Source organism: Solanum pennellii, chromosome 7 (assembly GCF_001406875.1).
Source record: "Solanum pennellii chromosome 7, SPENNV200".
NCBI lineage: Eukaryota > Viridiplantae > Streptophyta > Magnoliopsida > Solanales > Solanaceae > Solanum > Solanum pennellii.
In genome coordinates this window covers 472,504-497,578 of record NC_028643.1, presented here as the reverse complement: position 1 = coordinate 497,578, position 25,075 = coordinate 472,504, and the positions used below count along the sequence as shown (strand labels likewise).

At 36.8% G+C, this 25,075-nt stretch overlaps 2 long non-coding RNA genes across 12 annotated transcripts; both read right to left on the bottom strand.

The window, feature by feature from the left end:
• Window positions 1-2,514: 2,514 nt before the first annotated feature.
• Window positions 2,515-11,547, bottom strand: LOC107025699. The gene is made up of 3 exons (XR_001457437.2): window positions 7,944-11,547; window positions 5,257-7,732; window positions 2,515-3,474 (listed from the first exon to the last, which is right to left on the bottom strand). It is a non-coding gene; the product is annotated as an uncharacterized LOC107025699 (long non-coding RNA).
• Window positions 11,548-15,029: 3,482 nt separating this feature from the next.
• On the bottom strand, window positions 15,030-23,991 carry LOC107026544. 11 transcript variants are annotated; one of them, XR_003579359.1, is made up of 4 exons: window positions 21,597-23,991; window positions 21,416-21,451; window positions 16,684-19,803; window positions 15,072-16,566 (listed from the first exon to the last, which is right to left on the bottom strand). It is a non-coding gene; the product is annotated as an uncharacterized LOC107026544 (long non-coding RNA). The 11 variants fall into 11 exon arrangements; XR_003579360.1 differs by having other exon boundaries at window positions 16,684-21,451; window positions 21,597-21,668; window positions 22,899-23,991; XR_001457596.2 differs by having other exon boundaries at window positions 15,030-15,755; window positions 15,970-16,566; window positions 16,684-23,991.
• Between the last annotated feature and the right edge of the window lie 1,084 nt (window positions 23,992-25,075).

Genomic DNA, 25,075 nt, shown 5'->3' with positions numbered 1-25,075 from the left:
GCAACGGCAACACTGAATTTTCCGGTGGAAACATAAAGAAAAAAGATCATATTTGTGCAAATTTCTATATGAAAAAAGAACAGTTCCAAATTTCCAGAAGAAAGGGTTGTTTGGAATTGTTACAGAGAGAAGCAAACCACCCTTCAATGAAAAATCCTTAAACTCTCTGTAAGCCTAATTCTCTCCCTTCTGAGCTTTTTTTGCTTTCTTCAATTATCAAAAAGAGCTGGTTTTTTATTGACTCTGCACTCAAGTAAAGGAGAATCAATACTATAAAATATTGGGAAGAAAAAATATTTTTAACAAGACAAAGATTACATTATACTGTATTATTTTGATGAAACACAATATTAAATTTAGAATGCCATGCACCAACAATACAAAGAATAAACTTATAATCCTAATAAAAACACAAGATAACAGGTAAGAGTAATTACAACAAAAGTAAAGCCTAAAATGGGATATTACAAGTTCAAGCCCAAGAAAGTATGCTCTTTGATCCACCACTACTATTGACCGAGCTCAAAGTAGCTGTTACAAGTCAAACACTATGAACTTGGAAAACATAATTAACAAAAAAAAAAAAAAGTGATCTATCCACTGTTACTATCCGCTTTTAGGTCCACGACTATTATCGACCCAATCCCAAAGTAGGAAAATAACATACTAAAGCGAGGAGTTCATTAGCCATACATAGTTAAGGAGGAGACATTCCCTGCTGCGGTTCGGAAAGGTCTTCCCAAGCAGGTCACTGGGAGCTAAGACAGGCCAATGTTTGACTCGTTGTCAAACTCAAGGCAGATAAGGGCAGACAGCAAAATGGGGCATCCATTGGCAGAAGAGATGTGAAAAATCACTATAAGTCAGAACAAAACTAAAAGTATATGAGCAATATTTATGACCAGAAAGAATATGTAAATGAAAAATAGCAACTCCTTTTGCCATCTTGCAAAAAGGGAAAAGTAACAAAGAAAGGAATTGTGAATTACAGGTACTTAATATAAGGCTCAGATCAGTTTATCACAGCTGCCATGGCTGCAACCTAGAGCAGGTTGCCCTGCGAAGTTGCTGAGTCTTATCATCTCAATGCAAACAAATATTGCTATTTGTCAAAAAAACATATCACTGCCTCAATTTTTCACTTCTTTTTTTATTGGAGCGTGATTCTCGCTGTTTATGTGTTAATGCAAGCCACAAAGCAGCACGGTGAGAACCAATAGCAGTAAAAGATAATTATTTATGTGCATCTTCTCAAGCTAGAGTTACAAGAAAGAGCTAGCCGCTGTTTACTTATTTCCAGCAAGATTTCACATCTTGGCCTTACCAGCAAAACCGAATCAAAAAATAAATTATTCACATTTCTCATCGATGATGTCTCATTTAACGATTTCCCCATCAAACAATGTCCAGAAGAATTACTGGCAATTTTGACACTCGCAGCTGGCTACTAATGAATGGTCAAAGAGAGAGAGAGGAGACAACGCCATGGCTGCAAAAGAACCAGTTGCATGTGATCGAGGAGTCTTAAATCACATACCATCATGGGTTTTTGCCAAGCCAAGATACAGATCTACTTGTCTGTAAACCCGAAAAACCTTTTTTTAAGCCAAGATAAGCAAATATCATCTGCCTCGTTGATTCTGGTAGCATAGGATTCGGGGAATTTGAGATGCTTTGGACCTGAGCTCATAAATCAGAATGAGGTCCAACTACTACTGCTGCTGATGCTGATGTTAATGCTCCCTCTGTTTTCTATAGTGAAGAAAGGAAAAGGACTAGAAGAGGGCTGTTGGTTTTGGTAATGGAGAAATGATGCAAGAGGCTCAGATTATGTCTTCGGGCTTTGAGTTCTTTGTGCCCAGCCATAGCTGCAAATTTCCAGAAATTCAGATTGCCCCGCCACAGCAGCTACAGAACTCTAATGCCCGACTCAAAGAGCTCAGCAAAACTATCATCATAGCCTCATTGTTTCCTCTTGCTGGCATTATGAACATGTAACTCTGTTTGCATTGCATTGAAACACAGCCAGTGAGGACCGACAAGCGAAACATATGCACAATGCATTAGATACACAAGAAATATGCATATGCATAAACAGTCGTCTAGTTTAAAATAAAAGCAAAAATAAGTCAGCAGAATGTCAGAGATGGCCATCCACACGGAGAAGTTCAACACAAAGATAAATCACCAGAACGTCTGAGATGGTCATCCACACAGAGTATCATTTCTCACAGTATTATTATTGTTTATTTATTTTCTTGTATATTTCGAAGCGCTGTTGGTCTTTTTGGTTATCAATGGAGAAATCATGGGCAGAGAGAGGGCAACCACCCTTTACAGAAAATCCCAATCTCTCTGATACCTCATTCTTCTTTCTTTCTAGGCTATGCTTTGCTGATACCAAACAAATAAGATTATACAGCAAGATGATTTATAGCTTGTAGTAGAAAATCGCAGGTTCAACATATCTCAAAATTGAACCATGGAAATATTCTTTCCCTCTCTTTCTTTTCAAGCAAATGGGACTCAGATGTATGTTATGACAAAAGCGAAACATTAGCCAATCACCGGTTGCATGCAAGAGACAGAAGCAGCAATCACAAGCCATACCGGGTCACCACACCAAGATACAGATTGGATAATCTCAATGCGCAAATTGGTTAGGTGTTAACTTTTGGAAAACTTCAAGGACCAAAATTGTTAAGTGCATATTTAAGGGACTATTTTGGACATACCCTCAAACATAAAGAGATTTGTCATTTTCTCCCTAATTCTGAATTCAGAGCCGAAATTTCAACACACGCAATAGGTTTTCCAACCAGGGAATAGACTCACCATGGAAGATCATAAAATGGGTTATTCAGGGCTCAGATTTGTTGTATTTCTTAACAAAGAAAAGAGAAGAACGCCACAGCCATGGATGCAGACACCAGTTTGCTATTCAAAGCCATAACCGGGTCGCCCAGCTAAGATGCAGGTTTTTCTCAATGCTATAATTGAACACAGCTTCATAGCCCAAAAAGGAAAGTAAGCAATCATCATAGCCCCCTTTACAACACCAGCAGCAGCAACAGCAACACAAGAAGACGAGAGGAAGAACAACAAGAGTACAGAGGTGTGTTTGGATGACATCTTTTTCCCTTTTGTTTATTTAAAAGGGCTGTTATTTTTTGGTTATCAATGGAAAAATCACTGGCAAAGCAGAGACGGGCAACCACCCTTTTACAGAAAATCCCAATTTCTCTGATGCTTCATTCTTCAAAGCTGAAATTTCATTTGAGGGCTCAGAATTGCAATATCTGAACAAAGCAAAAGAGAGAAGTGATGCCGCCATGGATGCAGACACCAGTTTGCTATTCAAAGCCGTAACTGGGTCGCCCTGACGTCTACTGAACCATCTCTTGCTGCCCTAAACTGGCAACTGGGCTACAAAGAACCATATCATCCTGCCTCAATTTTCTAGTATGATTCTCTCTGTTGGTGTTCACACAGCCATGTAGCAGCAAGAAAAGAGAACCATCAGTAGCAGAACTGACTGAATGAACAACTAAATAAATAAATAAATAAACAATTCCCATTTCTCATTGATGCCTCATTTATGAGCTGGCTTTCAAAATAAGTGAAAACGGGTTTTCACCAAACAATGTCCACAACTACTTGCAATTTGAGGCTCAGATCTGGGCTATTAATGGGGAAAAGAGAAAAGAGACCACGCCATGGCTGCAAATATCACGAAGCAACTGCAGTTCACCAAGCCAAGATACGGGTCTGATTGTCTTTATCCTGAAGCCAGATGAGCAAATATCATACTGCCACTTTGAGAAAATGGCTGTATAATTTCAAGAAATTAGGATACTTCGGATTAAGCCTTATTAACCAGATTGAGGTCCAAGTACTACTACTACTAGCACTGTTAATGGTTTGCTTAAAACTGGAGGCTCAGATGTGTATCTGGGGCATTGAGTTTTCTGGCACCTGCCATGGCTGCAACTCACAGATATTCAAGTTGCCATGCCAAGATACAGGCAACAAAACTCTAATACACGATTATGTTTAGCTCAGCAGAGTGCAGACACAATCATCACAGCCCACTTGTTTCCCTATCCGAGTCCATTGCTTTGGAACACAGCCAGTGAGGACAAAGCTAAGATGCTTGAATTAATAAGCATAAATCCACATGTACAAATGCAGAAATATACATAAACAAGGGTTCTCAGGTTTAGAGCATAAAAAAAATCATTGGCATTTTAAAGATGGTCATCCACATCGAGAATCACTTTGTGGTGGCGTAGTTGGTTATCACGTCAAACTAAAGAATACCAATTCCAGAGTAAATTACCATTGAAAACTATCAACGGTCGCATAAAGAGGGTGTTATTGATCTCTCTCCGTCAAAGAAGGTCTCGTGCTCTATTCCCAGGTTGTTAGGAAGGAAATTTGGAAAATGAGGCTCAGATCTCAATTTTCTACTGGGGTAAAGATAAGGCAACCATGCCATGGATGCAAAATAACCAATTGGATTGTGAAAGAGAAGCCTAAAATCACAGCCCTTGTTGGTGTTTGCCAAGCCAAGATACAGGTCAGGATGTCTCTATGCCCAAAAGGAAATGAGCACGGAATTTAAAGTGGACTCAAAAAAGACCATTTTTGTAAATGCCGATAAACAATAAATCATCACAGCCTCTTTCAGAGAAGTTCACTCTTCCATGGATTTTAAGAAATTGTAGAAATTTTTGGACTAAAGAATTCAATAATGCCTAATGGCGAAGGCGCCAGAATTTGCTGGGTTTCCTCGAGCTAAGGAAGAATAAGAGGGTTGTTAGTTTTGTTAGTTAAGAAATCATAGGCCAAACAGAGGGGACACTGCCCTCCTAGAAGTCCCTTTTGCCCCTGTTGGCCTCATCTTCCTTCTGGGCTCAATCTCCATTGTTACTTTTGTCGAGGAAAAAGCTTGTAGTTATGCAACGTACTAATATCTAGATTCTCTTTAGCCCTTCTTGCAGAGATGTACCATGCTATTGTTTGTGGCTATTTCGCTCGGATTCAAAAACATTGAAGGGTGTGTGTCGGATACTCCAAAAATAGTGTATTTTCGGAGAATCCAACATGAGTGCAACGACATTTTTGGAGAATCCGAGCAACATAAGTTTGTGGTGACATGCAACAATTGAGATGATTTTTTATACTTCTGACGTAATAAAATATGATGAATATTTTTTACATTAATATATAAAAATATGTTGTAATCTCACTTACAGTGAATTTACTGCAATTACACTTGCCAGTCACCACATCGCCACGTCGGCAACCTACGGTAGAATTAAGCACGAACTATATAATACTGCTGCAATTAGTGCTGTAAATATTTTTAATGAAAGATCTATTAGATATATTAAATATTTTGACAACATATTTGTAATGAAACTTTGAGCAATGCCATGATTGAAGAAAGACCAGACATGAAGCAAGCAATCATCACAACCCCTATACAACATCATTAGCAACAGCAGCACAAAGAGACGGTGAAACAGTATAGAATGTCTTTGGATGAAGTTTGCAATTTGTTTTTCTTTTTTCTTTCTTGTTTATTTTAAGGGGGGCTAGTGGTTTTATGGTAATCAATGGTGACATCACTGGCAAAGCAGAGATGGGCAACCACCCTTTGACAGAAAATCCAAGTTTCTCCAATGGCTCATTCTTCAGAGCTGGAGCTGAAATTTAAACGCAAACCCGTAATGGGTTCTCCAACCCGAATGGGTTAGTGAAGGCTCAGATTTGAACAAAGCAAAAGAGAAGAGCGCCATCGCCATGGCTGCAGACACCAGTTTGCTATTCAAAACCAAACTAGATCTCCCTGCCAAGATACGGGTCCGATCTTCTCTAAATGCCATGATTGAACATAGCCCAGAAGGAAGCAAGCAATCATCACAGCCAATTTAAGCAATAGTAACAGCAGAAGCACAACGAGACAGAGGAAGAGCAAGAAGAATATAGAGGGGGTGTTTGGAATTTGGATGAAGTTTTTCAATTTGCTTTCTTTTTGTTTATTTGAGAAAGGGTTGTTGGGTTTTTTGGTCCATTAATGGAGAAGTCACTGGCCACAGCAGAGATTGGCAACCACCCTTCACAGAAAATCCCAATTTCTCCAACGCCTCATTCTTCAAAGTTGCAATTTCAAAGCAAACCAAAAAATGATTATCCTACCCGAATGGGTTATTGAGGGCTCAGATTTGCTGTATCTGGACAAAGCAAAAGAGAAGAGCGACACCACCATGGCTGCAGACACCAGTTATCTATTCAAAGCCCTAACCAGGTTGCCCTGCCAAGATGCAGGTCGGATGTTTTCTCAATTTCCATGATTGAACATAGCCCGGAAAGGAAGGAATCAATCATCATAGCCCCTTCAAAACATTATCAGCACAAAGAGAGGAGAAAGAGGAAGAGTAGTATAGGGTGTGTTTGGTATAAAGTTTTTATTGTTGTTGTTGTTTAATTCAAAGGGCTGTTGGGTTTTTTTGGTCCATTAATGGGAAAATCACTGGCAACGCAGAGATGGGCAACCACCCTTTACAGAAAATCCCATTCTCTGACGCCTCATTCTTCAGAGTTGAAATTTCATTGGAAATCCGTAATGGATTTTCCGAACCGAATGGGTTGGGGTAAAGGCTGCACAGACACCATCTTTCCCCACACCACTTCTGGATATGTTGTTGTAGTAATGGGTTATTGAGGGCTCAGATTTGCTGTACTTGAACAAGAGAAGAGTGACGCCGCCATGGCTGCAGACACCAGTTTGCTCTTCAAAGCCTAACCAGGTCGCCATGCCAAGATACGGGTAGGATATTTTCTCAATTGCCATGATTGAATATAACCCAGAAAAGAAGTAACAATCATCATAGCCCCTTTACAACATTAGCAGCACAAAGAGAGAAGAAAGAGGAAGAGCAAGAAGAGTATACGGTTGTGTTTGGTATGAAGGTTTTTTGTTTTTTCTTGTTTATTTCGAAGGGCTGTTGGTTTTTATGGTCCATTAACGGAGAATTCACTGGCATAGCAGAGAGGGGCAACCACCCTTTCAGAAAGTCCCAATTTCTCAGATGCCTCATTCTTTTTCCTTTCTAGGCTATGCTCAACTTAGCTTTTGTTTGCCAAGAACAATATCATCACTGCCTCAATTTCACCTTTTTCTAGTATGATTCTCGCTGTTTAGGTGTTCATGCAGCCATGCAGAAGCAAAAAAACGTGGGCTTACTACCAACACTGAATGAATGAATAATAAATAAAAAGTTTGTGTTTCTCATGATGCCTCATTGAGCTGGCTTTTAAAATAAGTGAAATGGATTTGGTTTCCACCAAACAAATGTCTAGAACTACTTGCAAATTTGTGGCTCAGATCTGACCTATTAAAGGGAGCAGAGAAAGAGAGCACGCCGCAGCTGCAAAAGTACTGGTTGCATGTGAAAGAGAGGCCTTAAATCACATAGCAACTGGGGTTTGCCAAGGCAAGATACGGGTCTGATTGTCTTTATTCCCAAAGCTCAGATAAGCAAATATTATCACTGCCACTTCGAGAAAATGGTTGCACAATTTTCAAGATATTAGGACAATTTGAATTAAGCTCATAAATCAGACAGAGGGCCCAAGTACTACTATTACTATGTTAATGCTTTGCTCTCAACTGGAGGCTCAGACTTGTATCTGGAGCACTGGAATTCCTGGAAACCTGCCATGCCTACAAACAAATACAGATATTCAAGTTGTCATGCCAAGATACAGGTTACAAAAATCTAATGCCTGTTGTTATTTAGCTCCCTTTTTGAGATCATTGCTTTGGAACAGCCAGTGAAGACAAATCACGACAACTGAGACATAGACATCTAAATATATTTATATGCAGAAACATTACATAAAAGGTAGCCTGGTTTAGAGTGAAAAGAAAGCACCTGCATGTCGAAGATGCTTATCCACTCTGAGAATCATCTGATCCCCCAAAGCCTCATCCATTGAGCAGAAATAAAGTTGTAGTTGGTTATCACGTCAGTCTAACACATAAAACTGAAGAACCCCAAATCCAGAGAACAACCTTCAATTGAAAACCCAATCGATGGTTGCATTAAAATGATGTTGTTATCTCCTGTGAAAAGAATTCCACAGACTCAACACATCAAGAGAAGGGAAAATCCAACTTCTCTTTGAAACGAGGCAAAATGAGTTTCCATTAAAGAAGGTTGCGTGTTCGATTCCCAGGTCAGCGGGTCGTCAAAAGGAAATTTAGAAAATGAGGCTCAGATCTCAGTTTCTGATGAGGCAAAGAGAAGACGACCAAGCCATGGCTGCAATAGAACCGATTGCATGTGAAAGAGAAACCTCCATTCACAGACCATTCCGGTGTTTGCCAAGCCAAGATACGGACGGGATGCCTCAATGCCTGGATGGAAATGAGGAAAAATTTAAAATAGCGGTCTTAGAAAATTGTCGTAAATGGCCCAATTAACAAGTATCAGCACTGCCTCTTTCAGGAAATGGCCTAAATGACCCTTTTTCTCAAAGTTTGGTCATTGGTGGCATATTTGAGTCTTCTCCTATTAAAAAATGATTTAATAAATGATATGGCTGAATCCTAATTGACCACGTGTAATAAATGGTTTTGCAAAAGCAAAACTTTTTTCAATTAACATAGAATGGCATGGATGAGCCTTTTCGTAAACGGAAATGGCAGAGATGAGCCAAACTTTTAATGGATGGCACAAATGAGTCTTTTCTCAAAGTTCAATGACATATTTGATCCTTTTCCCTTTTTAAAAAAGAGAAAGTTACCACACCATGATAAGCCCTAATAATAGTTTCCCAATTGATAAGACAAAGTGAGGCTCAGATCAGTGTTAAGCTCGGGCAACAAGAGAGTCCAACAACATCATGGCTGCAACAACCACCAGAAAGTCTGGGAGCATGCCCCGCCAAGATACAGGCCGGATGGTCTCAAATGCCTGATTAATCAGCTCAGAAGGATATTAAAAATTGACAAAATCATCATTGCCTCTTTCAAGCCACGGGTTATCCTCAACCACACAGCTTCCAACACCAGCATTCAATGCTCCGGCAGAAGCATTAGAGAAAAGAGATGGCATAGCATGAAAGGGTATATAGAAACCATTTGTAATAATATGTAAACAACAATCCAAACAAATTGTTAATATTACTCCATTAAAATCGATAAAAGGGTTGTTGGGGACTTGGCGTTCTTACAGTAATGGAGAAATCATTGCCTGATGCAGAGAGAGGCAACCACCCTTTCAATGAAAAATCCCTAAACTCTCTGTAGCCTCATTCTTTCCCTTCGAAGCTTTTGCTTTGTTCATTTAACTAAACCGATGGAGAAAGTGAGGCTCAGATCTTTGTCTTCCCTTTAGAATGTCTCTTATCTTTTTTGGCAACACTTTGACTTCTAACTTTCCACGTGACACCTTTAAAACCACAATATTAAAAGGCATTTAGGAACATTCTACATATCTTAAGTTTAAGATCTCCGGGTTGTCCCGCTAAGATACGGATCCAATTGCTCTCCCGCACTATTGATTTGCTCAAAGGAAGAAGACAATCTTCATCACGGCTTCAGAATTGTTTAAACAATTATTATTATAACTGGGTGTGAGAATTTGGAGAGAACAAGCAAAGACTTAAGCGTCATTTGGTCTCTGTTTAACTGCAACACAGCAACACTGAAATCAAAATCACAGTTATTGCAGAGAGGAGCAACAGCCATTTGAACTTCCCCTCTGCTCTCTGCAACCCTCATTCTTAGTCTCTGAACTTTTACTTTCGACGCTAAGCTTTTTGCTTTTTATGGGAAATCAAAATAGACCTGCGAATTTCCCAACTGCAACAACAACAACCCAGTATAATTTGACCTCTACCTTGTGGAGGTCAAGAGGCGATTTTCAGTAGACCCTAAGCAAATCCAAACATTGAGGCTCAGATTTGTAATACTTGCGATACGGCAAGATACACTGGAATCATCGCCAGCTCTGCAAGCATCGGTTGCAGGGTAACCTCTCATCCGGGTTGCCACACCAAGATACAGGTACACAATCTCTTTCCTGCACTATTTATTTGCTCAGAGGAAGAAGAAAATCATCATCATAGCCTCGGAAATTTTTGCAACAATTATTATTATTATTACTACCACTATTGATTCTCTATTTGGGGTTGGGGTTGAGAATTTCGAGAGAACAAGCAAAGATTAAGGGTTTGTTTGGTAATTGTTTTAACTGAAAAGAGCTGTTGAATTAATATTTATTTTCACAGTGAAAATGGTAATCACAGGTATTGCAGAGAGGAGCAACAGCCCTTTGAAGGGTTCCTCTCTACTCTCTGCAACCCTCATTATTCGTCTCTGAGCTAAGCTTTTTTTCCTTTAAAAGAGAAATAGTCATGTGTTTTTCGACCTGCGAATTTCACAGCTGCAATAACAACAACCCAGCGTTATCTCACTCCTACCTTGTAGAGTTAACTAGATTGTTTCCAATACTGTACAAATGAAACATTGAGGCTCAGATTTGTAATACTTACAACATGGCAAGAGAGACTGGAATCACCGCCAGGGCTGCAAGCACCGGTTGCAAGGTAACCTGCCATCCAGGTAGCCCCGCCAAGATATGAGTCCATTTCTTTCCTGTACTATTGATTTGCTCAGAGAAAGAAAAATATCATCATCATAGCCTCATAATTTTCGCAACAACCATTACTACTACTACTGATTATCCCTTTAAAGTTGAGAAATTGGAGAGAACAAGCATATTGCTGTTTAACTGCAGAAGGGCTATTAAAGATTATTTTTTTCACAACAAAAATGAAATCACAGGTATTGCAGAGAGGAGCAACAGCCCTTTGAACTTTCCCTCTACTCTCCGCAACCCTCATTTCCGTCTATGACCTTTAACTTTTCTGGACTTAGCTTTATTTCCTTTCATGGGAAATTTCAAGCTGCATTTAAGAAAAATCAATAAAGCTCAGATCTTTAATACTCACAATACAGCAAAGAGAGCCTCAAATCACCGCCATGGCTGCAACCACCGACCACCGGTTTCTAGGTCACCTTCTATCCGGGTTGCCCCGCCAAGATACGGGTCCGAATGCTCTCCTGCACTATCAATTTGCTCAGAGAAAAAAAAAACAGAGTACAAATCATCACAGCCTCAGTTTTTCCGCAACAATTATTATTATTATTATTATTACTGTATGATTCTAGCAAAGGTGTCGTTAGGTCGGTATTTAGCTGCAAAAATGCTGTTGAAATTATCATTTTTTCACAGCAAAAATTGAAATCACAGGCACTGCAGAGAGGAAGCAGCACAGCCCTTTGGAGTTTTGTCTTCCACTCTCTGCAAAACCTCATTCTCTTTTCTCTGAGCTTTTTGGATTTCTACTGTAAGACCATTTCCAACCAAATCCTATTTTAGTGTTGTGGACTTCCAACCCAACATTATTTGTATTTTTTTATTACATTTATTTACGCTATTTATAGACATTGTTTCTACGATTTTGTTATTCATTATATTGTATTATTAATTTAAATATAATTAATTTTTTTATTATTTAAATTATATTATATTAATTAAATTTATCGTTATATAAACAATAAAAAATCTATTTTTGCGTAACTATCATTTTTATGATTGTGGCTTTTATCTTAACATTTTTTTTATTTTGTCTTTTACTTATTATTAAAATAATTCTATTTTATCATTATCATATATTTTTATAGTGGATTTATCTTGTATTATTTTATTTTTTTTAAAATCTATTATTCAAATTATGAAATATTAAGTAATAATAAAAAATAATATAATTTATCTAAATATTATATAATATATATTAAAATAATATATTAAATTACGATATAATACAATATAATGAAATAATAAATATTAAATCATGGTTCATCTGCACTAAATATTTTTCACTATTTTATTATTTGTATTATATAATATTTTTAAAAATATAAATAACAATATAATATTAAAAAGAGAATAATATACTAGAGAAATATTACTTTTTAGGGTAAAATTAAATGAAGAGAATAGGAAGATAAGCAACAACGTTAGACCTTATTTGGATGGTTATATTATTAATTTGAATATAATATTTATTAAGATTGTTATTTTTGAAGGTATAATTTAATATGATATATTATGAAATAAATATTATTTTACTCGTTTAAAAAAATTAATTTTATTTTTTTTAATTTGTTTTAAAAAATGACAAATTTTTTTAATAATATTTAATTTTAATTTTTCACGTGACATGTTTAAAATCATAAAATTAAAAAACATTTTAATATATTTGACATAACTTTAATTTAAAACGACAAAATTAAAAAATTAATTCAAGTCAAATAGTTCATCCTTTTTTAAACAAAAGTGGTAATAATCATCTAAACAAAGTGGTCATGGCTCGTGTGTGATTGTTTTGAAATTGTTGTCATACTTTTCATATGAAATGTAATAATTATTATAATTTCATAACAATTTATTTGCAATTTGATTTGAATCAAACATTTTGATTAAGAATGAATAGGTAAGTGAAGTGTTGATTTACTTTCAATGGTTAGACTTGTTGATATTTATGGTTCAGATTATAAGCAAATTTTGGCTTAAGATTATGGGTTCGAATCTAGCTCGTGATTTGCTAAGCCAAGATGCGGGTTGAGACGATGAATCTTCATCATCTCAACCCAGTTTTCTGGGAATCCGAAGAGATCACGGCCTCAAATTTTATGGATCAAAAATGAGAAAATACAAACAAACAAAGACGAGTTTTGAATGAAATATCAATTTCCAGGAAAAGTTTCGTATGAATCCAAAAGTTATTAATTATGAATTTAGAGGCTCAGATCTGCAAAAGAAATCGAGGTAGAAGAGAGCCGACCACGCCATGGCTGCAAAATTTGCCAAGCCAAGATACGGGTCGTATAATCTTCATACCCGACCCGATTAGCCCAGAATCCAAAGAAATCATCATCGCCTCTAATTATTTGGATCAAAAAAATCATCAAAACACAGAAGAAACAGAGTTTGTAACCATAGTTGTTGAAGTTGAAGAAAAGGTTTAATTTTCCATGTTCAATAATTCAGTCATTTCCCAGAAAACATGCATGTCTCCAAAAGGCTCAGATCTGCAAAGAGATCGGAACAAAGAGAGAGACGACCACGCCATGGCTGCAAAATTTGCCAAGCCAAGATACGAGTCGCATAATCTCCAAGCCCGATCCGGTTAGCCCAGAATCATCATCATCATCACAGCCTCAATAGATCAAAAACCAACAAAGAGTGAGTAATTAATTAACAAAAAGAGAATGGCATAGATGTAGAATTGGAAAGTTGAGGAATATATGTATGTTTGTTGTATGTTTGTATGGCATGCATGTTCCAATAATTCCCAGGAAATTAACATGAATTCAAGGGTTGTTGCTTCATCTCTAAAAAATCATTCATTGGCTAAACAAGAGAGGGGCAACCACCCTTGTTAAAAAAATCCAAAAACTCTCTGTTTTGCCTCTTTTTTCTTTTCTGGGCTAACCTTTTCTTTGCTTCTTTTCCACCTTAAACTTTTGCCTTTTTCCTTGTTTTATAACCCACTCTTCAAGTGGCTGAATAAATTTATCATTTTTCTTTTATGTCTAATGGATATACTTTATTTGAAAATGTTAAAGCACAAACAACTTATTATTCTTATCCATTACTTTTACCTGTTTTGACTTGAAACAAAATTTATGTAAACAAAAAAAACTTTTAATCTTGTAATTCTAAATTAAATTATGTTAAATATATTAAAATATTTATTAATTTCATTATCTTAAATATATCACGTGAAAAGTTAAAGTGCTGTAAAAAAAAAAGAAATTATTCCTTTTTCTTTAAACAAACTAAAAAAAATAGTATTATTCTTTTTTAAACAGATGGAGAATTAATTATATAATATTGTTTAAAGTAATGACGAAAAATCTCACTTTGTATAACAATTGATTTGATATAATCATTTATTATTTTCTTCCCAATTTATCTTATTATTTAGTAAAAAAAATTTTCATAGAAGCTCTATGTCATCACCTATTCTTTTCCTTCATTATTGATATGTGAAATTATATAGCAATAAAAAATATAATTATCTAGTTATTGTATTCATTATGTTATACTTCGTTTATTTTTAGTTGCCAATTATTTTTTAAAATTAATTTTCAGTTTTATACATCACTTTTGACATTTTAAAAAAGGAGATATCTTTTTTTGTGTCTTAATCTCAACATTAAATATCTATTACTTTTGATATTTCAAGAAAAGGAGATAACTTTTTTTGTGTTTTAATCTCAACATTAAATATCTATTACTTTATAAATTATTTTTCAAAACATCATTAAATCAAAAATTAAAACTAAAGGAGAGAGCACTTATTTCTAACAATTTATTGTGGTTTTGACTGAACTCTTTAGAGGATTACAACAAAAACTTCTTGATTTTATCAAATATTTGGTTCAAATTTCAAGTTAATGTCTGACTCAATGGGGAACCCATTAATATTCTTGTTTCTTTTTAGGCAAATGGTAACTTTCGAGGTAGCATTTCACTATAATTCGATATTTTCTTAATAAATTGTATGATTTTTTACTCGGTATTTTCTGTTGTTTACCATACTATTTTAAAATATGTATCGATATTTATTCATTTTATAAATATCACCTTTTAAGCTCTCATTTTACACTATGCTTAGGTCGATCAATTCATTATCACTCATTGATATTACTCATATTTAGTAAACAATTCATAGTAAGTGAACATTTGATTCAGTAAGTAGAAAATGCAATGTCCAACTAGTAAGGTCAATGTTGTTGAAGTTTATAGAAAATTGTGAGATCATTCAAAATCAACAAGTCAAATTATTCATTTATTTAGTTAAACAATTTTGTTATGATTTAAACTATTGTCAAACTTTAAATTATTTTACGATGTGTCCATCATTAAAGTGAATTAACATGAATCTAAATGACGTTAGATTATGTTTTAGAGGCTCAGATCTGCAAAATCACTGTATTAGTCCAGAACTCAAACAAATCATCATCACTGCCTCTATTGTTTATGGATCAAAGATGAAAAAAAACACAGGTATAATTGGTACATTTTTCCAATTTCAACGATGAATCAAAAAGTTGTTTCATTAGAGGCTCAGATGTGCAAAGAGATCGAGGCAAAGAGAGAGGCGACCACGCCATGGCTGCATAATCAGTGTGATTCGCCAAGCCAAGATACGGATCATATAATCTCAATGCCTGATCCGGTTAGCCCAGAATCATCATCATTATCATCACTGCCTCAATTGTTTGGATAAAATAAAACCAACATAGAGAGGGTACAGAAACAGAAAGCCAGCCAGAATAATTGCTATATATATATATATATATAGTAGTAGTACGTACGTATGTATGTATGTTTTCCTGGTTACAATGATTCAATTAATTTCCAGGAAATTAATAAGAATCCAAGGGTTGTTGCTTCATCTATCTGAAAAAAATCATTGGTTAAACAAGAGAGGGGCAACCACCCTTGTAATGAAAATCCCAAAACTCTCTGTTTAGCCTCATTTTGTTTTCTGGGCTAACCTCTTCTTTGCTACTTTTTCACTTGTGAGTTTTCTTTTGTGGTTTATATAACCCAAAAACTGTTCTATGGAAGAATCTAGAGGCAATTTTTCAGACAAAATATCTGCATTTGGAACAAATTTCAAGTAAATGACTGACACCATGTGGGTCCATCATTAATATTCTTCTCCCTCATAGCTCATTTTCCCAAAAGAGGTAATTAATTTCTTTAATTTAACACTAGCAAAAGAGCAAAAAATAATCAAAACAAAATGGCAATATTTGAATGGAAAAAATATGTTAGGTGTTGATCACAAACTCGATGACCAAGCACTTACGTGTTGATTTCAGACTCCTCCGATATAGCTAACAAACAATCAGAGTGATTGTATTGTGTTACTAAGTTTGAAGACTTTGAATCCTTCACCTGGACTCCAAACAAGCTGTCTACATCTTGTACAACTGCTTCCAAGGTACAATCTCCCAGCCAAGGCAGCAACAAAGAGCAAAAAATTTAGAAGATATGCATAAAGTTCATTTAAACCATAAGACAAAACAAAGAAAGTTACAGACAGTAGTACCATTCAGCCATGATTCTTCCAACTTCAAGCTTAAGTACTGCAATGGATGAGGAAGACTAGAAACTAACAACATATATCTAAAGGAAAAAATCTCATTCGTCTATTTTAATACTGAAGATAAAGAAAGATATTGATGAAATATGTGTGCAAAAGAGACTGCATTGATCTTTGAATACAAAGTTGCAGGTGCCAAAAAAAGGCGAGGCTCAGATCCGCAGAAACGATCAGGCAAAGGGAAGGTAACCACGCCATGGCTGCAAAACATCAGTGGTACATGCAAAAGAGGACTCAAATCACCAGTCAATGTTCCACTGATTTGGCCCAGATACGGGTTAGGTAGCCTCAATGCCGAAACTGTTTAGCCCCATCGTCGTCACGCCCAATAACATTCATTTGCGAGGAAATACAAACGTGGTTAAGAGAAACAAAAGCAAGCAAAAAAAACAAAAGGAATGAAAATCATATGCTTACCAGATGAGGAAGGCAGCCACCATCACAAAAATCCCACATTTCACTCAAATGCCTCATTCTTGAGCTATTATGGATAAAAGATTGGCAACACATTACGAGGGAACAACAATATAACTTGTATGCAAAAAGGTTCCATATACAGGCATAAAAAAAATATACTTTCTTTAGCAAATTGAGGCTCAGATATATGTATGATAAGGCAAAAGAGAAGTCAACCACGCCATGGCTGCAAAACATTGGTTGCGTGTGTGAGAGAAGAAAACTCTTATCACAGGTAGCATAATGCCAGGTAGACACTTTTAGCGATCACAGCCATACTGGATTGCCACGCCAAGATACGGATTGGATCGTCTCCATGCCCAACTGGATATCCCAGATTTAGAAAAAGTTATCATCACTGCCTTTTTATGAGTTTCCAAAGCCATAAAGGAGACAGACTGAAGAAACAAGTTAACTGAAGTAGTATAGTTTTGTGTTTGGTTTTTGAGTATGTATCACAACAACAGGACCCTAAGAAACCAAGAAACTGAAGTTGAATATATTTTCTCTTTTTTCTTTTTTTAAGGGCTGTTGGTTTGTTGAGAAGGGTAGAATCATAGGCAAAGTAGAGAGGGGCAACCACCCTTGAAAGAAATCCCATACTCCCTGCTGCCTCATACTCGTCATACTGCAATAATGTCCAAATGCCTACTAATGTTCTTCAACAAATTGTGGCTCAGATGTATGTAATGATATGGCAAAAGAGAAGCCAGTCTCGCCATGGCTGCAAAACACCGACTGCATGAGAGAGAGACAGAAGTTCTCAACAGGCCAAACCGGGTTGCCACGCCAAGATACGGGTCGGTTCATCTCAATGTTCCATGATCAGCCCATACATAAGCATCATCATAGCCCCTTTCTGTAACAGAATGCATCGTAATGGAACACTTTCCAGTTTTACACTAACAATAAGAGAAACGGGAAGAAATATGCAAAGAGCTAAGAGAAGACAGACTGAAGATCTGAAGGCGGCGTAATTGTTGTGGTAAACTTGAAAATTGGGGAAATTTCATCCAGAAAACCAGAAACTAAAGTACAATGTTGCTCTTTTTTTCTCTTAAAGGCTGTTGGTTTGTTGAGAAGGGGAGAATCATAGGCAAAGCAGACAGGGGCAACCACCCTTGAAAGAAATCCCATACTCTCTGCAGCCTCATTCTCTCTATTTCTGGGCAAACCTAATAGATGGAATTTGCTTATATGAGAGCTTAAAACGAGAAGACCTCAATATCTCCCACTATGATCATGGAAAAGATATTGCCCCTTATGCATAGTAAAGGGGCAAATTTGATCATTTTCCCTTTTTTCTTTAGCAAATTGAGGCTCAGATTTGTGTAATGACGAGGAAAAAGAGAAGCCAACCACGCCATGGCTGCAACGCACGATTGCATGTGTGAGTTATGCGTCTCAATTACAGGCCATACCGTGTTGTTATGCCAAGGTACGGGTTGGGTACTCTCCATGCCCGAAATCTTGCTAGCCCAGAAATCATCACTGCCTCTTTAATAGTTTCCATAATCATTTTATAGTTGTTGTTGTAGTATAGTTGTGTGTATTCCCTTATGACATGTTTAAGGGTGCAAACTGCAAATAAACCCAGAAACTCAATTGTACTCTCTCTGTCTCTTTCTTTCGAAGGGCTGTTGGTTTGTTTTGAGAAATGGAGAATCATAAGTAAAGCATAGAGAGAAGGCCAACCACCCTTGATAGAAATCCCATACTCTCTGCTGCCTCATTCTTGCCTTTTTTAGGCTGACCTAACAAAAGGGAATTCACAAGACTTCAAGCATCTTTCGGCTAATTCTTTCTCCTAAGGCTCAGATTTGTTATAAAACCAGAGAAAAGGAGACAAAGCAATCGCCATGGCTGGAGAACTCAGTTGTAAAGTGGAATACCTTACTGGGTAGCCCCGCCAAGATACGTGCAGCTCCAATGCCCAACCCAACTCTATACAACTTCATTTGTTATTATCACAGCCTCATCCTATAATTAAAAGCTAGCAAGGGTACATAGACCATACCCCGATCCTTTGTGGGGGACTAGAGAAGTTGTTTGCAACAGAGCTCAGCTCAAGAAAATTACAGTCCAGAACCTAAGTGATGGAAGAAAGAAAACAACAGAAACTAGTGTGTACTTCATCTCTCTCTTTCTCTTTTTTAAGGGCTGTTGGTTCGTTCAAAAATGGAAGAATCATAGGCAAAGCAGAGAGAAGGGCAACCACCCTTGAATAGAAATCCCATTACTGTCTCTGCTGCCTCATTATGAGCTAACCAGTCAAAAAGCGGCTCACAAGTAATAACTTGCACAAACGGAAACAGGTCTTTTTCTTGAGGCTCAGATCTGTGAGATAAAATCAAGCAAAAAGGAGACAAAGCAACCACCATGGCTGCAGATCTCAGTTAGCAAAACAATAGAAATGCCTTACTGGATCGCCCAGCCAAGATATGTGCAAGCTCCAACAGGCCCGACCCAACACTAGACAACTTCATTTGTCATCATCACAGCCTCATAGGAAGGAGGAGACAGTATATTTTATAGCTCAACAGCCCATAATATAAGCCAGAAACCCAAAAACGCTCGAAATACATGTGATTAGACCTTTTTCAACTATGGTGGTTTTGGTGAAATTTTGAAAAGGAAATCATCAGCGGAAGAACAGAGAGAGGACAACCACCATTAAAGACTCCCCAGTGCCTCTCCGTCGCCTCATTTGTTCGTCTAGAGTTGCAGAACATACTTACTTTAGGTCATTTTTTGCCCAACTGCCTAAACACTAACAGTCTTTGAGCTTAAGAGGAAAATGTTTGATTCATCTTTCACAAACAACAATCTTCATTGCCTCTAAAAAGTGGAACAGAGGGAGTAATAAATCAATCAATTAAGGGTGGTTTTGCAATTGGAAACACTTTTATTTGAAAGATCATTGGCAGCAGAGAATGACAGAGGGGGGCAAAACCACCCATGGAAACTCCCGACAGCTCTGTTTTAACTGCAACCTCAGATTTATACAAAGATGAGTTTCCCGAAAATGAGGCTCAGGTCTGTGTTACATTCAGGGCAAAAAGAGATCCAACGACGCCATGGCTGCAAAAAACCAGAAAATCTGGGGTTATGCCCAGCCAAGATACGAGCCGGATAACCTCAAATGTCCGATTAATAAGCTCACAAGGAAATGAAAGGTTGCTAAAATCATCATTGCCTGTGTAAATCCGTCAATCATACTAGCATAACTTGTATCTAAACCGAACGAATCAATAACAACTTGCTTGGATGGTTATTACCCATTGTATTGTATTGTTACTTTAGATAACGGGACCACATATTATAGGTCTTCCGAAAATAAATTATATCGATATCAGTCATTTTTTCCACTGGCCCAAGCCTGGGCAGGAGAAAATATTATTTGAGAAAACATATTTATTTATCGAGTACCAATTTAGAGAGGTATTTACTGTAGTTTATATTCTCAGAGTCCTTGAAATAGAGAGCATCTTAGTAGTGAGTATTTTAACTTCTCCTGAAAAGGATGTGAATTCAATATCTCCCACATTTATCATGGAATATATATTGCCCCTTATGCATGGTGAAGTTGTAAATTTGACCCTTTTCCCTATTTTCTCAAGCAAATTGAGACTCAGATTTGTGTTCTGATAAGGCAAAAGAGAAGTCAACCACGCCATGGCTGCAACACACGATTGCATTAGCGAGTTATGGGTCTCAATTACAGGCCATATCGGGTTGCCACACCAAGATACGCGGTGGGTAATTTCCATGCCCGAAACTTACATAGCCCAGAAATCATCACTGTCTCTCTAATAATTTTCATAGTCATGCGGTTGTTTTAGTATAGTTGTGTGCATTGCCTTGTGAGCATATGTTTGGGTGCAAAAATGCAAAGAAACCATGAAACTCAAGTGTATCTCTGTCTCTTTCTTTTTTTAAGGGAAGTTGGTTTGTTTTGAGAAATGGAGAATCATAGGCAAAGCATAGAGAGAAGGGCAACCACCCTTGATAAAAATCCCACTCTCTATTGCCTCATTCTTGATCTTGCCTTTTTTAGGCTAACCTAACAAAAGGTAATTCACAAGACTTCAAGGTCTTTCAGCCTTTCTCCTGAGGCTCAGATTCATTATAAAACTAGGCAAAAGGAGACAAAGCAACCGCCATGGCTGCAAAACAGAATGACTTTCTGGCTACCACACCAAGATACGTGCAGCTCCAATGCTCACCCAACTCTGTACAACTTCATTTGTTATCATCACAGCCTCATCCTATAATTAAAAGCTAGCAATGGTACATATACCTTACCCTGGTCCTTTTTGGGGACTAGAGAAGTTTCCAATAGACTCAGCTCAATAAAATCACCGCCCAGAACCTAAATGACTGGAAGAAATAACAACAGAAACTAGTGTGATCCATCTTTTTCTCTTTCTCTTTTTTAAGGGCTGTTGGTTTGTTTAGAAAATGAAAGAATCATAAGCAAAACAGAGAGAAGGGCAACACCCTTGATTAGAAATCCCATAACTCTCTCTGCTGCCTCATTCTGAGCTAATCTAACAAAAAGGGGTTCACAAATAATTACTGAAATGATTTTTTCTTTTGAGACTCAGATCTATAAGATAAAATCAAGCACAAAGAGACAAAGCAATCGCCATGGCTGCAGACCTCAGTTTGCAAAACAATGAAAATGCCTTACCGGGTCGCCCCGCCAAGATACGTGCAGCTGCAATACCTGACCAAAATCCATTTGTCATCATTACAGCATCAACAAGTGAAGAAGCAGAAGCAGTTTTCAAAAGGGTCTTTTTCTATAGGTTCAGATCTGTAACACAAGATCGAGGGAAAAAGGAGACAAAGCAACCACCATGGCTGCAGACCTCAGTTAGCAAAACAATGGCTCCAATATGCCTGACCCAACTCTAGAAAACTTCATTTGTCATCATCACAGCCTGAAGAAGGAGAAGTAGTATAGTGTGCTTAAATTCAGTTAATATGGAGTATATTTTAGCTAAACAACACACAATTTAAGCCAATCCAAACAAACCATCGGCTGAAGAACAGCGAGAGGGCAACCACCATTAATAACTCCCCAATGCCTCTCTCGTCGTCCAGAGTTTCATTAACACAAACTTTGGATTTAGTACATGTAGTATCTTCCTGTTATATTTTTACTTTACACATTTTTACTTTAAAATTATACCTAATAAGTTTGATGATGAATATTTTCAATCTTAGAATTCAAAGTTAGCAAATATATATAGCAATTGTTCGGAGCTCATTAATAATCATCAGATGTTGTAACTGAGAGCGTGTTTGTCTTTCTTTTGTTCATAGTTTGATATTCTAACAAAATTGTTTTACCAATAGTAAATGGAATGAGGTAGGAAGAAGGGGTTCAATGGTGGTGGAGTGTAGTATGGTCAAGTGGCGGAATTATTGGAAGGAGACGATCAACTTGAAACATTTTTGATAAAACTTGTTTTCCCTACTTTCGTTAGAGAATTGACTTAACATTATTACTTGCTTCCATTTTTTCTTCATAAGTAAATGAAGGTTTAGATTGGTCGATATCCTTGGTTACAAAAGCCTAGTAACATAGTCATTCTTGGAAGCCTTGGTCACTACCTACAAGCTATCTGTGTTCTTTCATAAGAGAGCGAGTTTAGCTGTGGTTTTTACGGATGAAGAACACCTGAATCAGTAAGCTAGAGAGTAACAACTTGAAGATTATTATTATATCTTCCCAAAGGTCATATTTACATTACTACACTAAGAACAGCTTGGTTCTATTCATCGGTCAAATAACTTAGCATGACAGCCTAGACACGACTATTTACCGGTAAGCAAGGAACGAATGCCACCATGGCTGGTAAGTAGAATCCATGATAGCATAAAACTATTAACATTCAGATATTGCAAAAAACTGCCCATCACAATGCTGCCTAATTCATATTCTCCAGTGTTCTACTCTCGACGAATTATTCTCAGTTGAGTATTCAACTAGTCTCAGATATGTCACGAAATCGGGAAAATGAAAGGGATACCGCCATAGCTGCAAACAAGAATAGCATACAACAACAATCTAGTTGGATAAGCTAAGTGAATTCCTAATATCCCTTCCACTCAATTACGTCCCAATAGTCGTTACACCATTTAAAACACAGTTTAGTTATCCTTACCAAGTTTTGGTTTGAGCTGACCAAAACCCGATTAACTCAACAAGCTCTATATCATCACAGCCTACAGATAAGCAGAAACATAAGTAATGCCAACAAAGTTAGTATTGACTGAGGAAAAAGGTACTGCAAAGCAAATTGGACTTCATTAAGGCTCAGATAAGTATAATCGAGGCGAAGGAGACAATGCACCCCCAATGGCTGCAGACCTCAGTTGCACTACACATAGGCCTTCTGGGTTGCCAGCCCAAGATACAGGTCCAGCTCCCTTGCCCCATTAACTCTAAACACCTAAATCTTAATCATCACAGCCTCTCATCCGTAACAAAGTGGTAGGGTTGAAGAAGGTGAAAATGACGACGACGATGAATGACGATGATAAAACGAAGAACCAAAAGAATCAGATCTTAAACCTGAACCCTTCTTCCTGTATATTGTATATATAGAGAGAGATGAACAATTAATGTGTGTATATACACATACTGCAGAAACTTCCGAGTTTAAGGCTCAGATCTGTATAATCAGAGCAAAGGAGACAATGCATCCGCCATGGCTGCAGACCTCGGTTTCACTACCAAAATGTCTACCGGGTCGCCCCGCCAAGATACGGACCCTGCTCCTTTGACCCTATGAACTCTAGACACCTTAATCATCATAGCCTATCTTCCCTTTCATTACAACAACAACAACAAAAATAATAATAATAATAATAATAACAACAACTTCAACCATCGCGAAAACCCTTTTCAAGGGATTCACAGATGATGATGATGATGATGAGGAAAAAGAAGAAGAAGAAGAAACAGTAAAAGGGTCAAATCTTAAACCCTAAACCTTCCTTCAAGTATGAGAATATATATATATATAGATACATAGATGTACATGTGTGTACACATACATACTGCAAAAACTTCCGATTCTTCATCGGAAGTTTCAATACAGCAGCAAAACCAAAGGACCCTTAAACATAAATGATGGTTTGTTTGAAGTTTGCTTCGCGAAAATGGAAAAATCACCGGCAAACAGAGAGAGGGCAACCACCATTAAAACTCCCCAAATACCTCTCTGTTAGCCTCACTTTTTTTCTGTCTAGAGTTCATAGAAATGAGATTATGCAGAAAGAGGCCACCTTTATAGTACTCTATACTCTCGTCATTTTACGTTTCTATCCTTGCATGTATTCATTATTTGCGATCTCAAAATTCCAAACAACGGTCGATTCGATTTTGAAGTTTATCTATTCTATTTGTTAAAATATTTACTTATATCAAGTTATTGGTTCGGCTACCACTTTAACCGCTAAAATTGGAGAGCAAGGAACTCCTTATAAGATTTTGGAAAAAACTTTCAACATACACTACACTCGAGAAACCATAACTCGAACCGTTTTAACCGCTAAGATTTGACAAAATAGAAACAAGGTGACAAATCAAATAAACCATACATATTAATTGACAAGTTGCATCACATTCAAAAGCAAACACCGATATATTATAGAATAATCGAAAATTTGAGAGAGTCAGAAATATAAGTGTTAAATTGACTCTTAGTCAAAAACTTTATATAACGAATGATATAAATATAATTTATGAAGTAATTTGCTTTACGGTTATAAGCTAACACATCAAGTAAAAACCTCGAACTATACAAAACCGATAACTTGATAATTAAAAAAGTAAAATCATTACCGAAATTGCTAACCAATAATCTATCTATTGCCAATAAATCATAACTTATTTTTTTTATTCGAGTTATCAAATTCCACATTCAGTGAATACAACCTTCGTGGTTAAATTTGCTTAATCGAACATCACAAAAGAAAAATAAATTTTATCGATAATTAAGACACCAAAAATGTGTATAGCTCTATAATATTTCCTTTTGGATAAATTCAATCGTCTCACTATCGTATTTCCTAAAATTTGTGTTGATATGCTTTATTAAAAACAACCTCTCGAATTTCACGAAACGAAAATCACTTGCATATGTCGTTATTGTTGCATCCTGCTCTATTCAATGTTCATTTCTATCATAATCAGTTTCATCAAACGTCTTTCGAAGTTCACTTTCTGCAAGGTAACACTTGCAGCAAGTTGCTTCTCCAAACCTCATGTTCACTTTCAGCAAGGTAGACACCATTTATGCAATGCTTGATCGCTGATCGACGACGATTTATCGAC